Raw genomic sequence first — 14,844 nt, forward strand, 5'->3', positions numbered from 1 at the left:
CCCAGATGTACCCTCTGGCAAATATATTGCGTTTAAATCTGTCTCTGGTGCTAGCTAGTGCCTCCTGAGCCATTTAGCTCACCGCACGTCCCTGCATTCAAGCCTATACATCTGCCTACGATATAGGCAAAGGAGGGGGAATGCACCTGATTCAAGCGCAGTGGAGAATGATTTCAACATTGTGCAAGGTTCTGCAACCCTTTGAGCTTGCCACATGTGAAGTCAGTTCAGACACTGCCAGCCTGAGTCAGGTCATTCCCCTAATCAGGAGGAGCTAAAACGGAGCGATTCCGCTAGGCATGTGGGACTTGTGGATGGAGCCCTTCATTCGCTTAACCAGGATTCACGGGTGGTCAATCTGTTGAAATCAGAGCACTACATTTTGGCAACCGTGCTCGATACTATGTTTAAAGCATATGTTGTATCTCTCTTTCATGCAGACACAAGTCTGCAGAGGTTCAAAGACCTGCTGGTGAGACACTTGTCAACTCAAGCGGAACGTGACCCATGAACAGCTCCTCCTTCACATTCTCCCGCAACTGGGGCTGCGAGGAAATGCTAAGAATTCCGAGCCCACCCACTGGTAGTGATGCAGGGCAGTCTGGAGCGAGTGCTGACATCTGGTCCAGACTGAAGGACCTGCCAACGACTACTGACATGTCGTCTACTGTCACTGCATATGATTCTGTCACCATTGAAAGAATTGTGGAGGATTATATGAGTGACAGCATCCAAGTAGGCACGTCAGAAAAGTCCGTACGTATACTGGCAGGAAAAAGAGGCAATTTGGAGGCCCTTGCACAAACTGGCTTTATTTTACCTAAGTTGCCCCCCCTCCGATGTGTACTCCGAAAGAGTGTTTAGTGCAGCCGGTCACCTTGTCAGCGATCGGCGTACGAGGTTAATTCCACAAAATGTGGAGAAGATGATGTTCATCAAAATAAATTATAATCAATTCCTCCATGGAGACATTCACCAGCAATTGCCTACAGTAAGTACACAGGGACCTGAGATGGTGGATTCTAGTGGGGACGAATTAATACTCTGTGAGGAGGGGAAAGAACACAGTAAAAGGGGTGAGGAATAGGAGGATGATGATGAGGTCGACATCTTGCCTCTGTAGAGCCAGTTTGAGCAAGGAGAGATTGATTGCTTCTTTTTTTGGTGGGGGCCCAAACCAACCAGTCATTTCAGCCACAGTCGTGTGGCAGACCCTGTGGCTGAAATGATGGGTTTGTTAAAGTGTGCATGTCCTGTTTATACAACATAAGGGTGGGTGGGAGGGCCCAAGGACAATTCCATTTTGCGCCTCTTTTTTTTATTTATCTTTGCATCATGTGATGTTTGGGGTCAATTTTTAGAAGGGCCATCCTGTCTGACACTGCAGTGCCACTCCTAGATGGGCCAGGTGTTTGTGCCGCCCACTTGTGTCGCTTAGCTTAGCCATCCAGCGACCACAGTGCACCTCTTTTTCTTTTTTCTTTGCATCATGTGCTGTTTGGGGACTATTTTTTTAAGTGCCATCCTGTCTGACACTGCAGTGCCACTCCTAGATGGGCCAGGTGTTTGTGCCACCCACTTGGGTCGCTTAGCTTAGTCATCCAGCGACCTTGTTGCAAATTTTAGGACTAAAAATAATATTGTGAGGTGTGAGGTGTTCAGAATAGACTGGAAATGAGTGTAAATTATGGTTACTGAGGTTAATACTATAGGATCAAATGACCCCCAAATTCTTTGATTTAAGCTGTTTTTGAGGGGTTTTTGAAAAAAAAACACCCGAATCCAAAACACACCCGAATCCGACAAAAAAATTTCTGGGAGGTTTTGCCAAAACGCGTCCGAATCCAAAACACGGCCGCGGAACCGAATCCAAAACCAAAACACAAAACCCGAAAAATTTCCGGTGCACATCTCAGTTATACAGGTACTAAAAAACGCTTGCTGGTTGGCCCGAAAAAGTTGGACGCTTCCTGATCTAAATGTCCTGTGCGAAGTGGGATCAATTTGCATTGGGAGTGTAAAAGATGCACGCAATTACATTGTCCGAGTTCCGGGAAAGAGTCGAACATTATAATGTCCAGTCTATATATATATAGACTGCAGTTTTTGTCCGGCACTCCACATAAAACTTGTAGCTCCTGTGTGCCCTCCCATGTACCAGTGAGAAACTATGAAGGGTACAGAGAGGTTAGGCAGCACTCCACGGTTTTTAGGAAATAAGTACACAGCTACCACAGCCTGCTGTGGTAGCTATGTACTTATTTCCTAAAAACTGTGGAGTGCCGCTCAACCTCTCTGCAACATTATATATATATACACAACACACACATATTGCACACCCCAAAAAATGTTCAGGGCTGCAGGTGTAGATCCCTGAAGGAAAACCTGCAAATATTATTTGCAAATAAACTTGTGATCAATGTGTACAATATGAAATATACATTGCAATCAGCTGAGTAAGTTCATCCCAGTCACCTGGAGGCAAGTTGGAGTTTGATGCCGCAGCGGATCTGTTGCTTCGTGGCTTCCTGCCGATGCACAGCTGGCACGGACCCCGATCCACACTGCTGCCACCCGGTCTCCATCTCGGTCCTAGCCCGGGACTGAAGTCTCGACAGCCCCCTTGATGAGGGTCTTGTGCTGTAGCGGATCCAGGGGGGGCCTGTCATGTCTGGCACTTTAAAAAAAAAAAAAGCAGTCCCTTGAAAAAAGAAGCGGCGGCGCAGTTCACTGGCGCCCGCCGCGATGAAGGGCCCAGTGGCAGCGGCAGCAGTAATGAGTCAGAGTGACTCATTACAGTACGCTACAGTCAGCCGGCTGTAGTAAAGCCGGAAGTCTCTGAGGAGAGGGGAGGCTTTCTCCTTCTCTCTCCTCCCCTCCTCCACGGTCCAGCCACAAGCGACATGCGACTGACCGGCAGCCGCTGGTGCTTGGCGGGCCGCACATGAATCAGGCAGGAGACTCGGCAGCACCCGGACTTGGTGGGGCAGCAGCAGCCCTCATGGGCACAAGGTCAGTGAGAGGGCTTCAGGACAGGGAAGTGGGCAGCAGTGCCAGCACTGACTATCTTCTCTGGTGCAGCCACATAAATAGCTTCATATATGTATATATGTATGTATGTATGTATATATTTATATATATATACACACACACACACACACACACATACTATGTGTGTGTGTGTGTGTGTGTGTGTGTGTGTATATATATATATATATATATATATATATATACTGTATATACACACATACTGTTTGTGTGTGTGTGTGTGTGTGTGTGTGTGTGTGTGTGTGTGTGTGTATATATGCACTTGTGCTTTATTGATTTTTAGATAGGATATATTAGGCTGTTTGCTGGGTTCAGTAGTCCCTGCCCCCCCCCTCTCTCTCCCCCTCTCTCTCCCCCCCTTCTCTCGCTTTCTCGTTCCCTCTCCTCTCAGTTATTGTGTTAAGCTTCCATGTTTTCTTCTTTCTGTTTCCCCAGCGATACTTTCCCTTCATGTCTCTGTAAACTTCACTACAAATGTCTCACTACTCCCTCCTACTCCTACAGAGACCTTAGGTACCCACTGCCTCTCCCTGTCCCCCTCTCCTTGTTACCCACTGCCATCTCCCCCTGGCATCACCCACTTTTTCCTCGTCACCCTTTCCTCAGTGTTACCCACACTGCCTCTCATTGTCACCCTCTCTCTGTCACCCACTGCCTCTCCGTCTCCCACTATGTCTCCTTCACCCACTGCCTAACCCTCTTCTTCTCCCCTGCGTCACTATAAACCCATCACCCTCTCTCTCCTGTTACCCTCTGCCTCTCCAAAGTGTCACCCTCTTCCCATCTTATGAATATGACATTCCCTTTGAGGCCATGACCCTTGTTGCAAGGTCATGCCCTTGTTGTGAGGCCATGCGCACCTTCATGGGACCGCACGCCGAAGGCGTGCATAAGGTGCCCCCCCCTGTCATTTTTTCCTGGATCCGCCCCTGGTCTTGTGTATGCGAACTCAGGTTTGAAGTAATAAAAGCCAATACCATATGCAGGAATACAGACTATGGCACTTGAATTAATGAATTAACTTTTGAAATATCACTACAATACTCTGCATATGAATGCAATTTGACTGACTACTAACACAAACACAGTTGTATATGCAATATAAGGGTTATTAGAGTAAAATCTCTGTTCTTGCGTCACTGGAATATTTTGTTTCCCCCAGCACCCTGAATGATAATAGTAACCAGATTTAAATCCCACACAATATTAGAATTCAGAGATCTCAGTTACATATATTTGCGCAAATATATGAATAAGCCCCAATTATGAAGTTGCTCCAAGGTAGGTAGCTCTTAGCTCAGATATATTCAAGTAAGGAGCCATTATCATTAGAGATGAGCAGGTTCGGTTCCTCGGAATCCAAACCCCCCCGAACTTCACTCATTTTACACGGTTCCGAGGCAGATTCGGATCCTCCCGCCTTGCTCGGTTAACCCGAGCACGCCCGAACGTCATCATCCTGCTGTCGGATTCTCGCAAAATTCGTATTCTATATAAGAAGCCGCACGTCGCCGCCATTTTCACTCGTGCATTGGAGATGATAGGGAGAGGACGTGCAGCGTTCTCTCAGTTTCTGTGTTCAGTGTGCAGCAAATATCTGTGCTCAGTGTGCTGCAAATATCTGTGCTCAGTGTGCTTGCAAATATCTGTGCTCAGTGTGCTGAAAATATCTACGTTCTCTGCCTGAAAAACGCTCCATATCTGTGCTGCATTGTAGTATATAGTAGGAGGACAGTGCAGAATTTTGCTGACCAGTGACCACCAGTATTATATAGCAGTATGGTACAGTAGTCCACTGCTCTACCTACCTCTGTGTTGTCAAGTATACTATCCATCCATACCTGTGGTGCATTTTAGTTGTGCACAGTATATATAGTAGGAGGACAATGCAGAATTTTGCTGACAACCAGTATATAATATAGAGCAGTACGGTACAGTAGGCCACTGCTCTACCTACCTCTGTGTCGTCAAGTATACTATCCATCCATACCTGTGGTGCATTTTAGTTGTGCGCAGTATATATAGTAGAAGGACAGTGCAGAATTTTGCTGACCACCAGTATATAATATATAGCAGTACGGTACAGTAGGCCACTGCTCTACCTACCTCTGTGTCATCAAGTATACTATCCATCCATACCTGTGGTGCAATTTAGTTGTGCGCAGTATATATAGTAGGAGGACAGTGCAGAATTTTGCTGACCACCAGTATATAATATATAGCAGTGCGGTACAGCAGGCCACTGCTCTACCTACCTCTGTGTCGTCAAGTATACTATCCATCCATACCTGTGGTGCATTTTAGTTGTGCGCAGTATATATAGTAGGAGGACAGTGCAGAATTTTGCTGACCACCAGTATATAATATATAGCAGTACGGTACAGTAGGCCACTTCTCTACCTACCTCTGTGTCGTCAAGTATACTCTCCATCCATACCTGTGCTGCATTTTAGTTGTGCGCAGTATTATATAGTAGGAGGACAGTGCAGAATTTTGCTGACCACCAGTATATATATAGCAGTACGGTACAGTAGTCCATTGCTCTACCTCTGTGTCCTCAAGTATACTACAAAAGTTTAGTAAAATTACCCAAAAATCAAAATTAAAAGCATCTGATGAGAAGCGTAAACTTGCCAATATGCCATTTACGACACGAAGTAGCAAGGAACTGCTGAGGCCCTGGCCTATGCTCATGGCTAGTGGTTCAGATTCACATGAGGATGGAAGCACTCATCCTCTCATTAGAAAACTGCAGTGCCACTCCTAGGTGTGCCAGGTGTTTGTGTCGGGAACTTGGGTCGCTTAGCTTAGCCATCCAGCGGCCTTGGTACACCTCTTTTTTTCTTTGCATCATGTGCTGTTTGGGGACTATTTTTTAAATCGGCCATCCTGTCTGACACTGCAGTGCCACTCCTAGATGGGCCAGGTGTTTGTGTCGGCTACTTGGGTCGCTTAGCTTAGCCATCCAGCGACCTTGGTGCACCTCTTTTTTTCTTTGCATCATGTGCTGTTTGGGGACTATTTTTAAATTGGCCATCCTGTCTGACACTGAAGTGCCGCTCCTAGATGGGCCAGGTGTTTGTGTCGGCCACTTGGGTCGCTTAGCTTAGTCATCCAGCGACCTTGGTGCACCTCTTTTTTTCTTTGCATCATGTGCTGTTTGGGGACAATTTTTTGAAGTGCCATCCTGTCTGACATTGTAGTGGCACTCCTAGATGGGCCAGGTGTTTGTGTCGGCCACTTGGGTCGCTTAGCTTAGCCATCCAGCGACCTTGGTGCACCTCTTTTTTTCTTTGCATCATGTGCTGTTTTGGGACTATTATTTAAATCGGCCATCCTGTCTGACACTGCAGTGCCACTCCTAGATGGGCTAGGTGTTTATGTTGGCCACTTGAGTCGCTTAGCTTAGCCATCCAGCGACCTAGGTGCACCTCTTTTTTTCTTTGCATCATGTGCTGTTTGGGGACTATTTTTTAAATCGGCCATCCTGTCTGACACTGCAGTGCCACTCCTAGATGGGCCAGGTGTTTGTGTCGGCCACTTGGGTCGCTTAGCTTAGCCATCCAGCGACCTTGGTGCACCTCTTTTTTTCTTTGCATCATGTGCTGTTTGGGGACTATTTTTTAAATCGGCCATCCTGTCTGACACTGCAGTGCCACTCCTAGATGGGCCAGGTGTTTGTGTCGGCCACTTGGGTCGCTTAGCTTAGCCATCCAGCGACCTTGGTGCACCTCTTTTTTTCTTTATATCATGTGCTGTTTGGGGACTATTTTTTAAAATCGGCCATCCTGTCTGACACTGCAGTGCCACTCCTAGATGGGCCAGGTGTTTGTGTCAGCCACTTGCGTCGCTTAGCTTAGCTATCCAACGACCTTGGTGCACCTCTTTTTTTCTTTGCATCAAGTGCTGTTTTGGGACTAATATTTAAATCGGCCATCCTGTCTGACACTGAAGTGCCACTCCTAGATGGGCCAGGTGTTTGTGTCGGCCACTTGAGTCGCTTAGCTTAGCCATCCAGCGACCTTGGTGCACCTCTTTTTTTCTCTGCATCATGTGCTGTTTGGGGACTATTTTTTAAATCCGCCATCCTGTCTGACACTGCAGTGCCACTCCTAGATGGGCCAGGTGTTTGTGTCGGCTACTTGGGTCGCTTAGCTTAGCCATCCAGCGACCTTGGTGCACCTCTTTTTTTCTTTGCATCATGTGCTGTTTGGGGATAATTTTTTTGAAGTGCCATCCTGTCTGACATTGTAGAGGCACTCCTAGATGGTCCAGGTGTTTGTGTCGGCCACTTGGGTCGCTTAGCTTAGCCATCCAGCGACCTTGGTGCACCTCTTTTTTTTCTTTGCATCTTGTGCTGTTTTGGGACAATTTTTAAAATCGGCCATCCTGTCTGTCACTGCAGTGCCACTCCTAGATGGGCCAGGTGTTTGTGTCGGCCACTTGGGTCGCTTAGCTTAGCCATCCAGCGACCTTGGTGCACCTCTTTTTTTCTTTGCATCATGTGCTGTTTGGGGACTATTTTTTAAATCGCCCATCCTGTCTGACACTGCAGTGCCACTCCTAGATGGGCCAGGTGTTTGTGTCGGCAACTTGGGTCGCTTAGCTTAGTCATCCAGCAACCTCGGTGCAAATTTTAGGACTAAAAATAATATTGTGAGGTGTGAGGTGTTCAGAATAGACTGGAAATGAGTGGAAATTAAGGTTATTGAGGTTAATAATACTATGGGATCAAAATGACCCCCAAATTCTATGATTTAAGCTGTTTTTGAGGGTTTTTTGTAAAAAAAACCGAATCCAAAACACACCCGAATCCGACAAAAAAAATTCAGGGAGGTTTTGCCAAAACGCGTCCGAATCCAAAACACAGCAGCGGAACCGAATCCAAAACCAAAACACAAAACCCGAAAAATTTCTAGTGCACATCACTAATTATCATGTGGTTCCTTGCTGGTTAATCATAGACCCAGATTGGGGTATTGGAGGTGTGGGGTGTGGTGCCCCTGAACTGGCTGAGCTGGATGGCTTTAGTGTGGCATACCTTCACTTTCTATTAACACTTATCACTTACTAATTTCTTTAACACGGGTTCACTACGGCTGGCCGGCGGTCGGGCTCCCGGTGACCAGCATCCCGGCGCCGGGATCCCGACCGCCGGCTTACCGACAGCGTGGCGAGTGCAAATGAGCCCCTTGCGGGCTCGCTGCGCTCGCCACGCTACGCGCGCCACACTATTTTATTCTCCCTCTATGGGGGTCGTGGACCCCCACGAGGGAAAATAAGTGTCGGTATGCCGGCTGTCGGGCTCCCGGCGCCGGTATACTGAGTGCCGGGAGCCCGACCGCCGGCATACAGAAGACCACCCCTTTAACACTATTTCTCCATTTTAATTACATCTCATTTTTGTATCACTTTCTTTATAGCTTTGGCTTTCTAACACTAATTTAATTGAATGCTAAGCGCAATATTTAATTGAATGCTAAGCGCAGTTCCAATTTTTTGTCTTTACTAATTTATTAACACTATAGTTTTTTCACCATTATGCTGCCCTTGGGTTTCTGGATTATGCTTTTTTTTTGGGGGTGCCACACCCTGCACCTAGGTATAGCGGTAAGGGACCACAAATATACATAGAGGCCTTGACGCGACTTTGGGGCTTATTCATACATTTGCGCAAATATATGTAACCGAGATCTCCATTGTGTGAGATGTAAATCTGGTTACTGTTATCATTCAGTGTGCTGGGGGAAACAAACTGCCTTTTTTTCTTGCTTAGAAATACCCCTCCCTTTCAAGCACTTTATTGATATCACTAAGCTAATTGAGTACCTGCCACTATATATGTCACTGGAATATTGTCATGTATATTACAACAGTGTAATCTAAGGATACATTAATTCACTACCAGTGTCCACATTGAGGCTATGAAAATATTACTAGTAGTAGTAGTAGTAGTAGCTGCAGTAGTAGTAGCAGCAATAGTAATAGTAGTATTAGTTTTAGTAGTAACAATAGAAGCAGTAGCAGCAGTAGTAGTAGTCGTAACGTTAGTAATAATAGTAGCAGTAGTAGTAGTCGTAGTAGTAGTAGTAATATTAGTAATAGTAGTAGTATGAGTAGTAGCAGCAGCTGTATTAGTAGTATTAGTAGTAGTAGTAGTTACAATCGTAGTAGCAGTAGTATCAGTAATAGCAGTAGTTGCAGCAGTAGTAGTAGTAGTAATAGTAATAATAGTACCAGTAGTAGTAGTAGTAGTAGTACTAGTAGTAGCATGAGCAGTAGTAGTAGCAGTAGAAGTAGTAGCAGTAGTAGTAGTAGTAGTAGTAGTAGTAGTAGTAGTAGCAGTAGTAGTAATAGTAGTAGTAGTAATAGTAGTAGCAGTAGTAGTAGTTTCAGTAGTAGTAGTAATAGTAGTATTAGTTGCAGTATTAGTAGTAGTAGTAGTAGTAGTAGTAGTAGTAGTAGTAGCAGTAGTAGTAGTAGTAGTAGTAGTAGCAGTAGTAGTAGTAGTAATAATAGTACCAGTAGTAGTAGTAGTAGTAGTAGTAGTAGTAGTAGCATGAGCAGTAGTAGTAGCAGTAGAAGTAGTAGCAGTAGTAGTAGTAGTAGTAGTAGTAGTAGTAGTAGTTATAGCAGTAGTAGTAATAGTAGTAGTAGTAGTAATAGTAGTAGCAGTAGTAGTAGTAGTAGTAGTAGTAGTAGTAGTAGCAGTAGTAGTAGTAGTAGTAGTAGTAGCAGTAGTAGTAGTAGTAATAATAGTACCAGTAGTAGTAGTAGTAGTAGTAGTAGTAGTAGTAGCATGAGCAGTAGTAGTAGCAGTAGAAGTAGTAGCAGTAGTAGTAGTAGTAGTAGTAGTAGTAGTAGTAGTAGTTATAGCAGTAGTAGTAATAGTAGTAGTAGTAGTAATAGTAGTAGCAGTAGTAGTAGTTTCAGTAGTAGTAGTAATAGTAGTATTAGTTGCAGTATTAGTAGTAGTAGTAGTAGCAGCAGCAGTAGTAGTAGTATCGGTGTCACAACCACAAATTTAAATAGTGGACTTAATAGCGGCAAATTAGTCAGAAATTGATCATCTCCGAATGTTCCTAATACCAATTAAACAAGGATGGCTTAATAGTTACATGGTATAAGCAACTGAAGAAACACTGCAAGCGTAGAGACTTCACACATACTATTATCCAAATATCAATGGAATGATGTCAATAATAGTGTGAATAGACTACCAACTGTATATTATATATACCATACTGCATTGGTTAATATAGAGTATGGTTACAGGACATGTTATAGCAGTGTGACACGTGGAATTTTTGGAGACTGATGAACATAGTAATGACTGACTATGCATGGCATTAGTCTATGAAATAATCTTAGTCTGTGATAACATTGCCATATTCTCGTAACAAGAGAAGGGTGGCACAGTATACAAATCATTTCCACTTTATAAAAACCTAATTATGAGGACTAACCTGTTTATACCAGGGACGTGCGGTGAGCTAAATGGCTCAGGAGGCACTGGCTAACCCCAGAGCCAGATTTACATGCAATATATGAGCCAAAGGGTACATCTGGGCATTATACACAGGTGAAGCAGTATAAACTCCTGGAAATCTGGTGAGTTTTGATTAGAGATGTGTGGAAAGGATACACAGGTGAGGCACTGCCTCACCTGCCATAGACTTTTTACTCCAGAGTTTGGGCTAAAAAAATTATTAGAATAATGCAAAGAAGATAATTCAAACAAATTATCAGTATTTTTCATATATTTTATTCAGTCAAAACTCTGATTTAAACGTAAGTATGGCAGGAAAGGCTCTGCCTCACCTGCCTCACCCCACCGCACGTCACTGGTTTATACTTAAGGAAAGCTACATTTAAAGTTCTCCACAAGCTGCAAATTGGATCAGTGATACATATATTTCCTCTCTATTACGAATAACAACATTGAATATTGACTTTCCAGTTTTGCTATATAAGTGGATACATACTGTATCCTTGCAAAGAAACTGACAGCATTATTTGTGATGAGATTGAACCACATATTAAACAACATAGTATAGTATTTCAAAGTACACAAAGTACAAAGTACTGTCGTGGTCTTAAGAAAATGTTGGAAAAATAACCAATCAGACATTATTATCTTTGAATGTATTTATTTAAAACTATTTAATATTGTTGGATGATAAACAATCAGATTTAAGAAATTCCTAATAAAATATAGATACTGCATGAACAGTCAGTACATGATATCCGTGCAACAAGGGTTTTTAATGCACATTTCTAACACATTGAACACTCTTTTTACATATTTCACTGATTGACTTTTGGATTAAAGACTTTTAAATTAATGTAATAAAATGTATATTTTAATTATTGTGCATCAGCAAATGACCATTCTTTTCTTTTACTTTTTGTGAGCCGTACTTATCCAGCAACCAAGGGAATACCTCAAGCATGCCCTTGGTGGAAAATGTAGTACTCATGGGAACATGAATTGGAAATATACAGATAGACGCATGGGAGTTTTCTGGAGTTTGGAATACCTGTCGGCGGTGGGTTCAGTGTGTCGGTGGTTGATCAGTGGCAGGTCTGCTGGGTCAGTGGTGGGGTGATCAGTGGGTCCAGCGCATGCTGGAGGTAGTCGCCGTTGTGCTGGGGGGGGTCGGTGGAAGGTCAAGGAAGGGCTGACAGTGAGGGAATGGCTGCAAAGCCACTCCCCCACCAGCTATCATTGGTTTCTGACACAAGTGATATCATGACATCGGGTCATGTCATGATGTCACTACAGGACCAGATAATACGGTTTTTAGGTCTCCGGAAATTGAAGACCCAACCTGTATATTATAAAATGATAGGTTACGGAGTCAGAAATGTAACTAGACAGTAAAAATCTGTTAAAGAAAAGAATGGCAGTCGTCATATCTATATTCCACTATTCATATATATTTAATATACAAAATTAAACGTATATAAATAAATGTATATTCATTACAAAATACCTACTAATTCTATATTATTAATAGAATTATCTGGTAAGATCGTATATATGATTTCAGCAAATTGAGATAATACGGTGGGCATGTATATCCATATGTATGGGTATTGTATATGGGATATGGTCAAGAGCCTGGCAGTTGGAATTCTGATGCTGGAATCCTGACATCTGTCAGAATGCCAACACCAGAATCTCTACAGGGTCAGGAGACCGATGCCGGAATCCTGACAGTCGGCATCACAACCATAAGCATATTGGGAAGGTTAGGGTTGGGGGGTGGGGGTGTAGGTATAGACATCATCTGGGGGGTTAGTGTTAGGCTTCATGGGTTGGGGAGGTTATGGTTAGGCTGCGGGGTAGGGGGGTTAGTGTTGTTAGGCACTGCCAGGGGGAGGTTAGGTTTAGGCACTGATGGGGTTAGGGTTGGGCTGGAGGGAAGGGGGGGTTAGGTTTAGGCACCATGGGGAAGGTTAGGGTTAGGTTCTGGAAAGGGAGGGTTAGGGGAGAGGAGGGAGCAGTCTTACCTCCCCCCTATTGGGATTTACACTATCGGCATACCAGTGTCTGTATTCTGACCACCAACATCCCATCAGCTGGGAAATTTCACTGAATCCTCATATACATTTTCTTGCTTTTCTTAGGTAGAGGTAATAAGATCATATATCTGAAATTATAGAGGAATGATGATGATGATGATGATGACGATAATTACATTAGTATTATGCTGCCATTCACATCAGTACCTGTTTCCATGGATCTCACAATCTATATTCCCTACCACATGTATATACACACACACACACACACACACACACACACACACACACACACACACACACACACATAATTTTTTTGCCAGCAGCCAATTGACCTACTGTACCAGTATATTAATATTTCAGAACTAATTATATAACTGTTAATTAATTCATGTTGGTGTTGCTATGATTATTTTTTCATATATCATTGGTTCATATAATGAGACAAAATAAGTGAGTCGCTTTCATGACTAGGAAATTCATCCTAATGTAAATTATACACTTAAAGTGGATTCAAAAATGAGAAAGAAATGTATACTGTGTAACTCTGATACATTCATTTCCTATTACTTGTGTGTTACACATCTTCATTTATACGTACTGTATTCTGAATTGTTGATCAACAAATCAGAATAACTAAATGAGACGATAAGGGAAGGATTGGGGGATAGATGGACAATCAAATGTATTAAAGGAAATTGAGTAGAGGTTAAATGGGGGATGTAGAGGCAGAGTGACAGGGCCTGGAATATATAGAGGAAAACTGAAAGATTGTTTTCTTTATTGAGGCCTTTTGAGGACATGGTATCCATCATGAATATGAATCTTGTTTCTCTTTTGAGAAGTTCTTTATCATTGTCCCTTCATCTATTGCCCAGTGAAATTATGTCCATTCCAAAAGCTTTTATACCTCTCAGGTCTCTTTGATTAAATATAAGGAAGCTATAGGTGTAAGAGTTTACTGTTGCTCCTGTCTAGCGTTTTGAATACTTCTCCAATAGTCGCTTTTTAAGATGTCTTTTTTTTTGCCATCTCACCAATAAGGTGCCATCTACACCTAAAATATCTGTGCCCACACTTGGATACATTTGGGGTACCACACATGTACAGTATGGACAGGCTTTGCATATTCCATATTTGGAAGAGCATTGGCTGTAGTATAAAGGTTTTTTGATGTTTGGAAAGTTCCTAAGGCTTATTGATCTGCGCCAGATGATGGATGGTCATTCACCTAAAATGTGGACAGTTTCTAATGTTTCAAAATGTTTCTGTAATATTGCTTCATTGTCTTCAGAACAATAAACTCACTGGGTGCTTCCTTTTCTATTTTCCTTTTGGATATTAGTAGTTGGTCTCTTGTGTATTTGTGTGTTTCACTGTAAGCTCAATTGCTGCAATGTTTACTGTATCCTCTGGCTTCTAATCTGCTGCTCAGTTGTTTTGCTCTTGTGTTTAAGATGTCACTATTGGAGCAGTTCCACCTAGTATGTAGTAATTCACCCTTGGGTACTCCCTTTATAGTGGATGGAAATGTGAGCTTTTAGAATGCAGTAGCCATAGTTTTGTGAGATCTTTAGATAATATGCCCATCCTTCTTTTCAGTTGGTTGTTTCTCTTCTGTGTGTATATCAAGGACAAGACTGATAAAATCTGACATGAAATGGTGTATGCTCTTCTTCTGCCAGAAACCTGCTTAATTCATTTTCTGAACCCTCTGGCACTTTCTCTTCATTTGATCCCACACATGAAGATGAAGGGCTCATCTTATCTTATTACCTACTAAATTGTCTCTCCTATTGACCTTATACCCTCAATAAACAGTAGAGCCATGTCTCCTGTGCTGATCACAAACTAAACTAAAAAATATCTGTCTCTCTCTCTTTCCCTCTCGAATGCAGTGATTACTCCTTTTCAGAAGGAAAGGAATGCAAACCCAAACTCACTTAAATTACCTCCAATCTCTCAGTTCATTTGTCCATCCAAGCTGCTTAAGAGTTTTGCTTAGACCCTTCTTACACACTTTCATGCCTCACACAACTTATTGGGTACACTCATTCCAGCTCAGCTATCATTCCCTACACTCCACAGAGACTGTACTAAATAAGGTGGAGAATTATTTGATCAATGCTACTTACTGTCAAAATGCATACTCATTTCAGATTCTTCTGGTTAATTATTATTATTATTATTATTATTATTATTATCATCCTTTATTTATATGGCACCACAAGGGATCCACAGCGCCTAATTACAGAGTACATAAACGAA

Source organism: Pseudophryne corroboree, chromosome 4 (assembly GCF_028390025.1).
Source record: "Pseudophryne corroboree isolate aPseCor3 chromosome 4, aPseCor3.hap2, whole genome shotgun sequence".
Lineage (NCBI taxonomy): Eukaryota > Metazoa > Chordata > Amphibia > Anura > Myobatrachidae > Pseudophryne > Pseudophryne corroboree.